Here is a 14,947-nt window from a genome sequence, read left to right as displayed (position 1 = left end):
ATAAGGCTGGTGGGCTGGCTGGGTTGTCCAGGAACTGAAAATGTCACCACTTATCTCAGCTGTGATCCATTCTGCTCATATTTAATGTGTCATTCATGTTACCATATTCCTCCAGTGATCAGCAGGGTACTGCTAAGTGACTGTAAAGAGGAGTTTTGTGTGTACTTGTGTGAGTGCGCTAGGAATGTTTGGTTTTATTTTTTTCATGGCCAGCCAAGTTGGCATGGCAACAAAAGGAAGTTGTGTGTGTGAGATTTATGAGGACTATGTATTATTTATTATTGGGACCTGGAAGTCCCATTTCTGTATTTTGAACTGTTATTTTCATGAACCACTGGATGACAAATGTTCCTTGCCACCAGGTTAGTGGACATTTATGTGTTCGGCGAACCACTTCAGGCAACATAGATGGTCGGGGCATGTGGTGAGGGTATGAATTATTCATCAATATATGTTTTACATTATGCAAAACTACAAAAACCACTTCTGAAAAAAAAAACGCACATTGAAACAAGTGTAGTTACTTGAAAATTCATCCTTGAGCGGTGCTTAAGTGCTCGACCGCACAGTGCTTTTGTGGTTAGGAGTCTGTCACACTGGAGGTTACAATGATGAAAAACACACAAGCTGTTGCTGCTCTGACAGAAACAAAGAACAGGAGGAAAAAACAGACACATGTGGAGGATACACTGTCTTATGTGGCTGTGACTCAAACTCAAAGTTAGCAAATGTGAACTTACAGGAAGCATCAGCTTTCAAAGATTCAAAACAGTTTTTATTTATTTACAGATGATTGTGTTAAGATTTGTGATATCACATAGACTGTAAAACAAGTAAAAGCATAAAAGCTCTGCAGGCAGTTCCTTTGACCTACTCACGTTCCATGCATGTGATAAGCCACATTTAATCAATTCTGTTATTAATTATATTCATTTTTGTCATAGCTTGACAGCAAAGCTGCAAGAAATGGTTACTACTTTTAGCTTAAATCATTGTATAAACAAGGCCTTGCAACAAAATTCTATTGCTGATGTAAATGTTTGACATGCTCACCTGGAAGTATGAAGTAGGAGGGAACAGGGTTGGTTGTCACACTTATTACTCTAGTGTAAATTCCTCATCATCAGTGTATCCTTCATCACTCATTCCTACATTAAATCAAAGCTTGAGGTGTTGACTTGAAATGTGTATCCATTGCAGTTTTCAACCTATTGATACAAAGAGGTAATTAACAATCAAAGGCATCATGACACATCGTGACAACCAACCCAACATGGGGATGACTGTCACACACTATGGGGTTGGCTGTTTAACATGTTTTCATGGGAAAAATCTTTTTGAAAAAATTTAAAAAGCAAGAAAGAAGAAATAAATTTGAAACTTAAAATGCATTGAGAAGCTGACAAATGACATAATTAATGTGTCTTAACACAAAATGAGCAAACAACATGAACAGGAACATATTTAGGTCAGCCTATAGGCCGATAGGAACAAAAAACAAGAAACAGGCAAGTGTAGGGTCTGTGCACTCAAACTAAGCAAAGTTTGTGTGCCCACTGGCTGCATATCCAACACTTCTCCCATACCTCCCCTGAACAGTTGTGACAACCAACCCCAAAGAGAATGTGACAACCAACCCCAACTGGAACTTCTTGCTAGCATCAAGGCTAACAACCATCTAACAACTACTTAACTAGCTAACAACAATCTAAACTATAGGTTTCCCTTCACACTTTTTAAGGGAAGCAATTGTTTTGTTATAAATCCATACAAGCAAAGTACTGAAGAATTAGAAATTACAATTTATCATGAAAAAAAGTCCTCTCACCTAAAGTTCAACTGTGCTACTCCAGAGAAGATAATGTAGGTGAGCTTTGGTCCCAATAATGGAATTTTCCCTACCAAATTTTGGGAGACATTGTGACAACCAACCATGTGACAACCAATCCTGTTCTCCCCTATACAGGTGAAACTCTTGGCTCATAGATGGCAAAAGATCATTAAACATGACCAGAAGTTCAAAAACTTTTTGGAGCTCTAGCAATTCTTGATTTCATTGAGCACAAAAAAAATGTATAATTATTTGTTTTCAGCCCATGTCTCCAGTGTACTTTTAAGCAGGATTAAGTCATTGTTTGGATTTTGTCTTTTTCATGGAATTTGGTGTTAATTAGAGAAACAGAAGCCTTATCCTTTAATAAGTCCATATTTTAGTAAGTTTGATAACTAATGCTGCTTTAACATGCTTTAAACTGCTGAAGGATAACACTGAATTTATGTTTGTCTGTCCCTTGTTAATCACCCTTAGCACTTAATATTAAATAAGAAAATGTAATACACAAGTATATGGTAAAAAATTCTCAAAATATACAGTACTGTGCAGAACTTTAAGGCATGTTTGGGCAAAAAATGAACAGATTCTACACCTTTTTCTTATTGAGGAAAATATAAACAGCAAACGCATCTGTCTGCTGCTTATATTTTCGTGTGTGAACTTTGCAAGTGTCAATCTGTTTGCTTTTTGGGCCGGCACCGATATTCCTAGATTTTGTTGGGTTGAGCATGTATGCACATGACTGTATAACCATTTTATTGTGACTCAAACAAAAAAGACTTGGTAGTTCCTTTTTTTTTTTTTTTTTTTTTTTTAACGTCTCTTTTAATTGATCAAATAAGCAATAAAAGTGCTGTTGTTATGTATATTCAGCCTCTCTGGTCAGACGCAGATGTAAAATTTGTGTTTTCATGTGATTAGGGAAAAAAAAGCATTGGAAAAGAGACCTCCCGGGATAAAGTCCATCAGACTGAGAAACGAAAGTCATATGTACAAGAAAGTGCAGAGTTAATGTCACACTTAAATGGTTAAATTGCATTTGTTCTTGCTTAATGGATAATTTGTAGACATAAACGGTACATACACTCAAGAGTACAAACTACTGAACTTGCTTTCGACTCAGACTGGCAGAATATTTTGCTTTTATTTCGTCATATTTGGCCGTAAGTCTCTCCGAGTACTCTCATGATTGTTTGAGTCGTTTGGCCAACTGTTCTGGTGAGAGTTTCACTAATGGTCATGCTGTCATATCTGAAGTGTCGGTGATTCTTCTTCAAAATTGCCAGAGGGGCTTTAGAAACAGTACGTTAAAATCTCATCATCTTCACACAAGCTGCTCCACCATATTCTGGAAAAATATTTATTTGAAATAAACACACTGGGCTTCTTTTCTATTCTGAGTGGGTGAACTTTCATGTTGCAGTGATGTAAAATGAAAACATGTCATCAGGTGAAAGTGGCATATTTATGATTCTCTGACTGTATTTTCCTCTCAAATCTGCTCACCTCTTATCTCCATCCTCTGTTTATGAACTTATCTGTGAACTAAGAATGAGACTTTTTTATTTTGTTTGGGTGACTGACTTGAAGAACTTCTGATGTGAGTGACGGGGCTCTGAAGGAACACATAACGACAATCAGAGCTAGGGGCCCCAAAGCTTTGTAATGAAGGACTGTGAAGGTGATGAATAAAGTTTGAATGAATTCAAATCAGCTGTTTCTGTCTCTTTTCGATGCAGATTTATTCAGATATGCACAGCCCTGAATTATTCTCAGTTATAGACACGCACACAGACTCCATCAACGCAAACGACAGTTGGTCAATTAAGATTCTGATCCTAAATGGTTTCTATTTCCCTGAAGACCCCGACCACAGATTTGAGCCTGCAATCAGTCGTTTGAAATTACCTCCGTCCAGCAGCCGGCTTAAAGATTGAACAAATGACCTCTCAGATGGAGAAAAACAAAATGCAAAGCGGAGTGATTGATGTGACTGCAAGAGGAGCTTTGTCTCCTCTCTCCCTGTCCTTTTATCTCATAATAACTTTAACCATATTAAGTCCCGGTAAAGTGAAATCCAAAATGTATGTTTTAATACAGATATGTTGGAATAAGGTTCCTGTCAATGTATGAAAACACTGGGATCGACCCGTGACTGATTTAGACCAAGTCGTTTTCCTCTTTCCTGGCTTCGTTTAATTTGAGCAGGGCAAAAATCTGAGCCCATGACATCACTGGTTGCTATGGGGAATAACCCCGCCTGAAGAGGTCTGTTGTTAGCTGAATTTACGGCCTTCTTTGAAAGGTAACAGCCAGCTACTTGCTGTGTTTGGTTGTGAGTTAAATTTCCAAAATCAGCCAGGGTGGCCTACAAGCCCTAAAAGTATCAAAACAGAGAAATTTGTGCCAGAAAACAGCAAATTGAATCCCCAACTTCTGCCTAACTGCTCTGGCACAGAGCCAGGTAGCTGCACTCTGACTAGAGTTCACCATAAGGTCAGGGGGCAGGCTCTTTACTGGATAGCTTGTCTATTTTTTACTTGAACCAGATGCAGCAGCAACAAACATCTTACCTGCAGTGTGCTTTAATCCATATTTCACTTTAGTCCTGGATGATCAAAAGAAGCAGATGGTGGCTTTGTCTCTCTCTAAGCAGCAACAGTTTAATCCTCCTGAAGACTTTTATTTTGAAGAGCTACATCAGGAAATGGAGTATTTTAAGCAGAAATTTGATGAAAAAGAAGTCTCATAAACGGGAGAGAGAAACATAACTTAACATAACTCAGTAAATTAGATATTAGAATTAAAAAGGGATAAAAAGGATTAAAGGGATATTTCAGTATTTTTAAGTTGCACCATATAAGGTACCCAGCAGGAGTTGTGGCGTTAGTCTCCACTGATTTTAGTGAGAGCTGCTCCTTTAAGAAAGACTTGCTGGTTGTACCATCTAGGAAGCTGGGTCATATGGCGTAACAAATTGGTACCGTTTCTCTGTGGAATTTAACAAGGCTTTTTTGTAAAAATGGGCCACAAAAAAATGTTGGCTAAAACATACGCACTATTGAAAAGTTTGAAGCATTTTATTTTCTACTCAGAAAGCCTCTGAGTTTTTGTCACAATTTTGCAATGCAAGAGCACATAACCAGTAGCTTCAGCATAGCAGACAGATGATTCCATTCAGGTTGTAGCAATTTTTTTTAATTTGAGAGGATTTTGTTCTACATGGGCTATGCTTGGGCTACATGGGTATTTTCACAGAAACTTTTGAAATGTATTTGTAAATTTGGGGGAATTTGGCTGGGGATTTGGGGTGGGGGAGTCCTGTAAATTTTAGGGATTTCATAGTGAGGGACTTCGGATTTTGTGGGGGATTTCTGTCACTACCTGGAATCTTGGGGCAAGTTTTTGAACATTTTTAGGAATCTGTTCCAAAATCTTTAGAAGAAAATCTGCTTTGAAATGTTTTGGTATTTTCAGATAAATTTGAGAAATGAAGTGGTCATTTTTGGGGAATTTGATTTAAATTTTGGCAGGGAATTTTCTCGGAAATTTTTAGGTGTTTTCATTCTGAAGTTGTAATTGTAAATTTGGGAGAATTTGAAAAAAGAAAAAGAAAGGAAAATTTGCTTTGAATTTAATAAATTAGCGTATTTACCTTTTGGTATTTTCATGGGTATTTGGGATATTTATTTGTTAATTTTGGGGGATTTGATTGGGAATTTGGGTCAAGGATGTCCTAAGTTTTCAAGAATTTTCATGGAAATTTCATGGTATTTGTTTGGACGTTTGGTTGAATTTTCCATCATTCTCATGGAATCTTGGGGTATGTTTTTGTACATTTTAGGGAATTTGATGGATATTTTAGGGGAAAATTTTTAATGTTTTAATGTTTAGGCTTTATGAAAGTTTCACTGAAAAATTTTGGGAGTATTTAAAGAAAATTGGGGGTACTTTTTATTGGACACTTTTGAAAATAAGAAAGAAAAATTTCGTAGATTTTTGGGGGAAATTTCGAAAAATTAAAGGACATTTTTGTTGATTTTTGGAGAGTAAAATATCCAATAATTTGAGAACTTTTAATGGAATTTTTCTATGCTTGGCCATAACAAGTCCTTGTGGTCCTGATCAGGTCTTAAGGTGTAAGTTACTATCTATTCTGCATTGCATTAATAAAGCATAGAGCAAACAGTTTACCCTCCGTACACATAAAACATAATAAAATGGTGACTGATGCCTTCACAAGATTACATTAACGTCTGATAATGCTCAGCTGTGTACTTTCCATCTCATCATTAAACACATTAAATCTCTTGTTCGTGTATAAATGGGCTTTACACACACAAAGATCTGTCAGTCATCATCCCAACACCAATGAGACCTCAAACACCAACAAAGCATCAGCCGAGGGTAAACTCAGCAGAGGAAATTAAGTTCAAACACTCGACCACAATGCATCTCATTAATTCCATAACCGTACGTTTATGAGCTGAGCACACGCTGTTCTGTGTAGCAATTTATCGGATTATTCTTTTGAAAATGCACAAGTGGAACTCTGGGTAATTTGCAAGCTGAGTGTTGTCAAAGGTTAGCTCAAGTGCTCTGCCTTGATTGCACTGTGATTGGACTTTAAATGTCACGATCCTTTTCATCATCAAGAGGAAATGAATTTCCATCTTAACACCATAAAAAACACTCCACTCATGCAAAGTATGTTTTCAGCTCAAAAACAGAGTGAGTACGGTCATCCACAATGATCATTTGTCCACTACATCTCGTCTTAAGTCCACAGCCGGATTACAAAGAAACAAGGAAATGTTTCCTCATTGGCCCGGATCATTTGGACATGTGAACAACATAATTAAACTCTGTTTTGAAGCAAAACAAGCCAAGAGCCAAGATAGCCTGGGAGAGATGGTCTCAGCTGCTTTCAGAGCCCTGGAGCGGTTCATTTTCAGAGAGAACACAAATAACAAAGCCAGCAGAGCAAATCACTGGTTAGCTAATCAGACCTCAGCAGTGTGGCTATTTGGCCTCTGCTTACATGTAATAATAGAATACTAGGAATGATAAAATGCATTAGCATCCAGTGAGGTCCGCGCTTTCAGTGCTCAGGCAGTAGTTAGCATAAAGATAGCAATAGGCTAATGCTACTCACCCTTTCGTTTGCAGAGTGCTCAGAACTTTACAACATCCATTCGCTTAGTTAAAAAATTTTGTCATTCTCATCTCTACAACCTCCACTTTTAGCATGCTGGTCTCTACTTTTACACCCTGTTGTGGGTGTTACGGTTTGAAGAGTGACCGTGTAAATTGGTGGCCAAAATAAAGGCAACAAAGCCCAAAAACTATTCTTTAAAAAAACAAATCAAAACTCACCAGATACATCATATGGACAAAAGTATTCAGACACCTGACCATTACACCAACAGGGACTGCAATGACGTATCCAAATACAATACTTTAATATGGCTTTCCAAGAAGGCTTTCCACAAGATTCTGAAATGTTTCTGTGTCCATTCATTTTGTAGAGCATTTATGAGGTCAGGCACTGAGAAGGTCTGGCTCACAATCTCCTTTCCAGTTCATCCTCAAGGTGCTTGCCAGTGTTGAGGTCAGGGCTCTCTTTGGGCTGGTCAAGTTCCACACCGTACTCATCGAACCATGACTTGAGAGTCCTTTTATCAACACTGCGCCTTAGCAGTAGTTGACCCCGCTCTCTGATTTAACGTGGTCTTCTGCTTCATTGCTGAGTTGCTGTTGTTCCTAAATTCTTCCACTTTTTAATAATATAACTTAAAGTCAACCGTGGAATATCCAGCAGGGATGAAACTTCAAGAATTGTCTTCTTTTGATAAATATGCTCAAATATCCAAATATCAGTGATGTATTTGACCTCCATGTTGCTTCAGGTCAATGCATGTCAATGTACCTTTTTAAATATACCCCACACTATAGGAAAATCTGGCAAGATAGTCTTTGAACCATTTGATAGTCAAGCTTTTGCTGACTGGTAAGAACCAAGTTATGGTTCTGAATCAGACGCACTAAAATAATCATATCAACACCACACCCTTGATGATTATGTGGACAAGATATCAGCCTCTAATTGGGTCATCCCCCTCTGGTTGTCTAATGTATAGCCAGCCCATGTCAGTTTTTTCATGTCTTTTGAAAATGTTTCATTTAATGTTCTGTTTTTCCACACTGCTTTATAGTCTGAGCTGCAGCACCAGCAGGCAGATGCATACGGCTCTCCAGCTCTTTTGCAAGGCTGTGTTGGCGACGGATGTTTGCAGGCTAAATGTAGTCCAGCTTTGTGAGTCACAGAGAGCAAGGAGGCACCGCAGTGCTGAGATTTTCATGTATTTTTTTGCCTTTTGTGAGTCACAGTGTGCTGGAACAATGGGGGGAGCGCAGGAGGCTGGCTGGGTGGGCTGTTAGAGCAGCTTATCCCTGATAATGTGCCGCTCATCCCCTCTTTGAATAAGCACTCTGCAGGGCTCAGAGGTGTCACTGACATCCAATCTACCTTTTGTTCTTGCTTTCACTTTCTCCTCTACAGAGATGGGTTTTATAGTTTTACATGTGTTTCTCTCAGGCACAAATTATATAATTGAGCCAGATAAAGCTGAGTGGTGAGAGAAGCAGAGTTTAACTAAACTTTAAAGCGCCAAAGTTTAAAGGAAAATGCAGATTTTAATCAGTGAATGCTAATTATAATGGGTAGAAAGAGCGCAGGAGTGTTATACTAAAGTTTAAGGTGAATTAATTTGAAAAACTGTACTCAATCAATCGACCAATCAATATTTCTTTGTATAGTGCCAATTTATAACTGACACTCTACTAAGAGGGAATGTCTAGACCTCAAATACTAGTACCATTCAATGGGGGATTGCAAAACTATAAATAATTTGTAGAAATTCAGCTAAAGACCTTGAAAATGTGTGCATGTTTCTGTGGACTACTCTTATGTAAGTATTGGGAATCAACTGTCCAAGCTCCCCAAGGGAAATGAGGAAAAACACTGCAGAATAAGAGATGAACAACTCTCTTATCAACCAGATAGATTTATTTTTTTTAATTTGTTTGACAGAAGGGCAGTGCTGCTGGCGGCTGAGTCAAAGCTGTACTCATATTCACTGTATGAAAGCACTGCTCCTATTGGCTGTTTCAGTGCAGTTCAGTCATTGGCTGTGTGAAAGCTGATCAATCATTGCCAGCATGACAGCTGTTCTCTTACTGGCTGTATGAAAGCTAATCACCAGTTAGCTGTTTCTGCACTCCCACTGACCTCTGCAATAGGCTGTATGAAAGCTGCATTCTTATTTGCTGTTTCAAACCTGCAAAATCATTGGCAGTATGAAAGCTTCACTTATATTGTTTGTATGAGAGGACAGCTCTTTACAAAAGCCGCTCTCTAATTGGCTGTTGCAAAGCTGTTCTCACCTCGCCTGTGTGAACTTCACTCCCATTGGCAAGAGCCTGTTTCTGCGCTCCCATTGGCTGATTCAAAGCTGCGAAATCATTGGCTCTTTGAAATGTCACTCCCACTGGTTGGATAAAAGCTGTGCTTCCATTGGCTGTTACAAACACCTCTGAGCTGCTGAAAAAAGCCCAGCAGAGGTTGCACTTCCTGAGGGTTCTCAGGAAAAAACAAAATCCTCCAGAGGCTGCTGGTGTCCTTCTACAGGTGCTCAATCGAGAGCATCTTCACATACTGCACATGTGTATGGTTCAGCAGCTGCACAGTGGCACAGGAAAAAGCGCTCCAGAAGTTCATTAACTCTGCCCAGAAGATCATCAGCTGTCCTCTCCCTGCCCTTGAAGAACTGCACAGAGCCCGCTGTCTAAAGAAAGCTGAGAGCATCACCAAAGACACTTCCCACCAGGGTCACTCCATGTTTGAACTGCTGCCGTCAGGCAGACAATACAGGACAGGCTGCCCTCCCTTAGCGGTTTAAAAGCTGTACTACCATTGGCTGTATTAATACGGCATTCCCATTGACTTTATTAAAAGCTCCTTTCCCACTGACTGTGTGCAAGCTGTGCTCCCATTGGCTCTATCAAAATGGTGCAATTATTGGTTATATGAAAGCTGCAATGCTATTAGCTATATGAAAACTGATCATTCATTGCCAGTATGAAAGCTGCTTTCCTATTGGCAGTTTAAAAGCTGCTCCCCATTGGCTGTATAAATGTTCTTCCATTTAGCCCTGGATGTTTTCTTTTATCCGTTATTCTTTTCTTGACTTTTCCCAATTTCTCTCCCTTCCTCTGACCCTGCTCTCGCTCTTTTCCTGTTACTTAAGGCCAACCCTATTTCTACCCCTTAGCCCTTCCCCTTCGTCTACCCCTTCCCCTTGCCCCTTAAAACAGAGTGGTAAGGGGAAGGGGAGAAAACTTTCCCTTAAAAAATGAGACGCCACTTGATTGCTGTTCATCATCACATATTGCCGATAAACAGTGTGTCATCAGAGGTGACGAAAAAGCTTTGACCATCTCGTTCCTACTATGGATCTCTGTGTGGCTCTTCTCCACATATTTACACAGTTAATAGCCCTGGTTTACACGTGTTTTTTAAGGCAAGACTTAGAACCATCACATCACTTTGCCACCTGCTGTGTTGCTTTTTAGAGTTTAGCTGGGCAGTGAACTTTGCTTTCATTCTTTTAAAGTAGTTTAGAACAAATGAAATCTGTTCTGAAGTCAAGGATACCGTGGGATGTCAGGAAAAACTTAACTGGACTACTGGCTGCAAACAGTCGGCTGGAATTGAGATTAAGTTCTAGACAAGCAGATGGACCTCCATCAGCCTCCTTTTCTGTTGTTGTTTCTGTTTTCATGAGCCAGTGATGGGGCTGGAGGTTAGGTCTCATTTCTGTGAGCGACTTAATTAGTCCCATCCCTCCCTCCCTGTGTTGGGAAACAGAGGCATGCCGGAGGGAGAAAGAGGAGATAAATTGTCTCTGCATTAACATGAATAAACAAATACTCCAGCTTGAGCATGCACTCGCAGGAAAATACAGCTTGTCGGAAACACGTGCTCAGAATCACAAAATGACACTCACTGACATGTGGATTCACAGGCGCCTTAATTAAACAGCATCACAGGGGATGACTTCTTCAACGCTGTCTGTGTGTGCAAAATAAAGACTGTCAGTGAGGGAAGTCAATGAAACAGGTAAGTCATCCATGGTAGGTGACAATATGTCCCTTTTTAGTGAGTTACTGACCTTTTTCATGTTAACCTTGCTAACAAGTTTGCTAGTTTGCTAGTTAACCTGCTGTAAGTCAACTGGCTAAGACATGAACAAACATTACAGCTCTGAACAATGAATAGGGCAGATCCCACGTCAGGCAGATCTGTCTTGCAAAGCTCCAGTATGAAACTTTTATGTCCAGTTTGAGAACGGACCTGACCAATCAGCGTCATTTGAGGAAAACAAGGTGGAAGCTATGGGTGGGCTTAAGTTGTAATGGAAGCTGATAGCGATGGGTGCCACCGGTGTGGCAATTAGCCTGATGTAGTTACAGTATAGTAGTGTTGTACTACTCAAGAATGTCTTGGTCTCAAGACCCAGTTTGAATGTTCTGGTCTTATCTCGGAATCAAGAACATTTTTACTTGGTCTCAGACTGGCATGACTCTGGATTTTCCATCTAGATTGGTCTAGACCACCACTGATGTGCTAACCCCACCCCCCACCCCCCCTTGTGTGAGAGAGTTGCAGGTTTCTTTTTTATCACTGTCAATGTATTTACTGATCAACATTGCGTTGAATTTTTCGATTGATTTATATGGACTTGGTTTTGTTTCGGTCTCGGCTTCTCTCAGTCTGGTCTCGACTCAGTCTCAACCCATAAAAGTCTTGCCCTGGTCTTGCCCAAAGCTGACTTGTTTCATCTTCGATCCCTATATTCGTATATATTCATAATAGAGCAGAGAACAGCACTGAAAGTTTTTCATGACAGAATGTCTTCACTCTCCTCTTGATCTGCTTTGGCACGAGTTTGTGATCATAACAGGCAGGGTTAAGACAAGGAGCTATTAGCTTGGATGTAGCTTTAGCAACAGTTTATATCAGATCTGGACAGCGGGTCTTCATTGAAAGAGGAGTGTAGAACCACGCGGGTGTTTTGGTTCTTCTTTCTTCTCCATTGGCATGAGTTTTACCCAACAACAAGCTCCACCAGTTGTAAACTACCACAGTACCTGTCTGTCGAGTACAGGTTACTGCTGGCCCATAATGAATGTGACAGAACATTTGTCCAATCACATTACGAGAACTGTTTGAAAAGTCCTTCCCTTCCCAAACCCTTTATGTGAAAGGTTTTCTGGATGATTGTGAGATATATCCCATGCAATAGATACTATAAAGTTTATCTGGTGCATCAGGTGTCAGGACGCGCGAATCGCGAGACAGTGGACAACAGTTTTCAGGTCTCTCCTGAGATATTCAATGGTACATTCACAGAGTTGTTCCTAAACCACTCCTGTGTTGTCTTGGCTGTATGCTTAGGGTCATTGTCACGTTGGAGGTGTGTTGGAGGGTGAACCATGAGCTCAGTCTGAGGTCCGTAGCGCTGCGGAACAAGTTCTCATTGAGGATATATCTGTACTTTGTGCAATTCAATCCTGACCAGTCTGTCTGTCCCTGCTGCTGAAAAACACCCCCACAGCATGATGCTGTCACCACCATGCTTCACTGTTGGGATGGTATTGGGCAGGTATTCAGCAGTGCCTGGTTTCCTCCGGACATAATGTTTAAAATGAAGGCCAAACAGTTCAATCTTGGTTTCATCAGACCAGAGAATCTTGTTTCTCACGGTCTGAGAGTCCTCAGGTGCTCTTTTGCAAACTCAGAGTGGACTTTGAGGTGTTTTAGACTTAGGAGAGACTTCTGTTTAGCCACTCTGCCATAAAGCCCAGATTGGTGGAGGGCTGCAGTGATGGTTGTCATCCTGGAACTTCTTCCCATCTCTGAATCCACATGATCTCTGGAGCTCAGTCAGAGTGACCATTGGGTTCTTGGTTGCCAATCGTATGAAGACCCTTCTGCCGGGTGACCAGCTTTTGGAAGAGTCATGGTTGTGCCAAACTTTTCCCTTTAGAAAATTATGGAGCCTTGCATAGAGGCTCAGTGGGTGTCAACAACCCTGTCTCTGAGTGCTGCAGGCAGTTCCTGGCTTGGTTTTTGCTCTGATATGCATTGTCAGCTGTGAGGCCTTCTATAGAGAGGTGTGTGCCTTTCCAAATCATGTCAAATGCTTTAACTATACTTATCTAAAAATGTACGTAAAATGGGAGTGGTCACTTTGACATACTGTAACAAAAACTGACATCTAAAGTGGTAGATTTGTGATTTAAGGGGTGTATTCATGAGTTACTTATCAGAACTTTTCTTTAAGGTTCACTAACTTCCTAGAGTTTTCTCTGGTTATTGCTGGTGAGTTTCCCACTGTGTGTTTCCCAAAATGTCAAAATATTCCTTCTCAAAAGCTCAACATCCACGAGGCAAGCAGCAAAGCAAGCAGCATAATAACTAAGTGGTTTGAAGCACTGGAGAATTCTTCGGGCGGCCAACCATCTGCTATTTTGATGCGTTCAAGTTTGAGAAACATGACGGAAATGCTGAGAGCGACCTCACATCAAAGCTTTGGAAGCTAAGAGGGGTTAAAAACAGACGGAAATTATGGAAAATGATGATTGTGGATGATGAATTGCAGTGAAAAGATCAGAAATGAGAGGAAACACATTAAGAAATCATGTGTATTAAGTCAGTTGTGTGCCGGATGCCTGTGCTGATTGCCCATCACACTCCCCCACAGTGGTAATTTCACAGCATACATCCTCTCTTTTCCAGCTTCTGCTGTGCTGCAAATCAAAAAGAAGTTATTTAAAATTTAGAGCTGGAGGTACCACACTTTGATTCATCCCACATTCAACAACGTAACAAGAAGAATACACATGTGAAACCCACAACTGTCATCTTTAAACGGCCTGTAGAGACTCCAGAGGATGAATCAAGCACAGACCGAAAGCTTCCACCTACGGCCCTGATGTTTACCGAGACTCCCATGACCGCTGTTCAACGCATGCCTCATTCTCCCCTCTGCAGAGCGCCACGCTCTGACCCCCGAGCCCACACAGGAGCTTTGATCTAAAATAAAACACACGCTTTGTTCTCTGCAGAGTGAAGCCCGCTCGATACCGAGAGAAAGGGAAAGGAGTGGAAACCTCCGAGGAGAGCGTGTCTTTCTTCTCAGCTGGAGACAGCTTCGACAAAAACCTGTAGGAGTTCGTGTTCATGAGACTGTGTGAGGAATTGGAGCTAAACTCAGAAGTCATGTGTGTGTATTTTTGTCCCTAGGGGATTTTTGTTGCACATGGATGCATGTACATGTGTCTGAACATCTCTATCCAGCTGTCAGATTTGGTCCGCTCTTAACGGCTGGTTAAAAAAAACTCATCCTGAAACATTTATCAGCTCCAAACATGAAGAGACCAAAGCCACAGCTGGGAGCGCTGTGTAGGTGTGCAGAGCAACAAAGAGCATCCAGAATGCCACAGACGGAGTTAAGGAAGACAACTTTTCTTTAAAAATCATCTGAAACCAAACACTGTATGCTATTTTCACAGTGTTAGCATCAAGTAAAGAACAATACTGCATGTAAACCATGTAAGATATGCAGTTTCCAAAGTTTTAACTCCTTGGATAATTTACCCTTTTACTGACCTTATAAAGCAATCAGGGTCAATAAAGATATAATTTGGCTTTTTTGACCAAAAAAAGCCAAATTAAACCTTTACAAGCCTTCCAGGGCTGGCTGCTGAGAAGCACCCCCACAGCATGATGCTGCCACCACCCTGCTTCACAGTGGGGATGGTGTGTTTGTTGTCCACTAAACTTAGCGTCCTGTCTGATTACCAAAAAGTACCATTTTAATCTCATCAGACCAGAGAACTTTCTCCCTCTTGACCATGGAGTCTCCCACATGCCTTTTGGTGAACTCTAGTCTTCATCAGCAGCTTTCTCTTTGCCACTCTCCATAGTGAAGACGCTGGGCAACAGTTGTTGTATGGAGAGAAGTGAAGCTTGCAACTCCTTCAAAG

This window comes from Cheilinus undulatus, linkage group 22, assembly GCF_018320785.1.
Source record: "Cheilinus undulatus linkage group 22, ASM1832078v1, whole genome shotgun sequence".
NCBI lineage: Eukaryota > Metazoa > Chordata > Actinopteri > Labriformes > Labridae > Cheilinus > Cheilinus undulatus.
The sequence above is the reverse complement of the archived record's forward strand: the minus strand, read 5'-3'. Positions refer to the sequence as shown.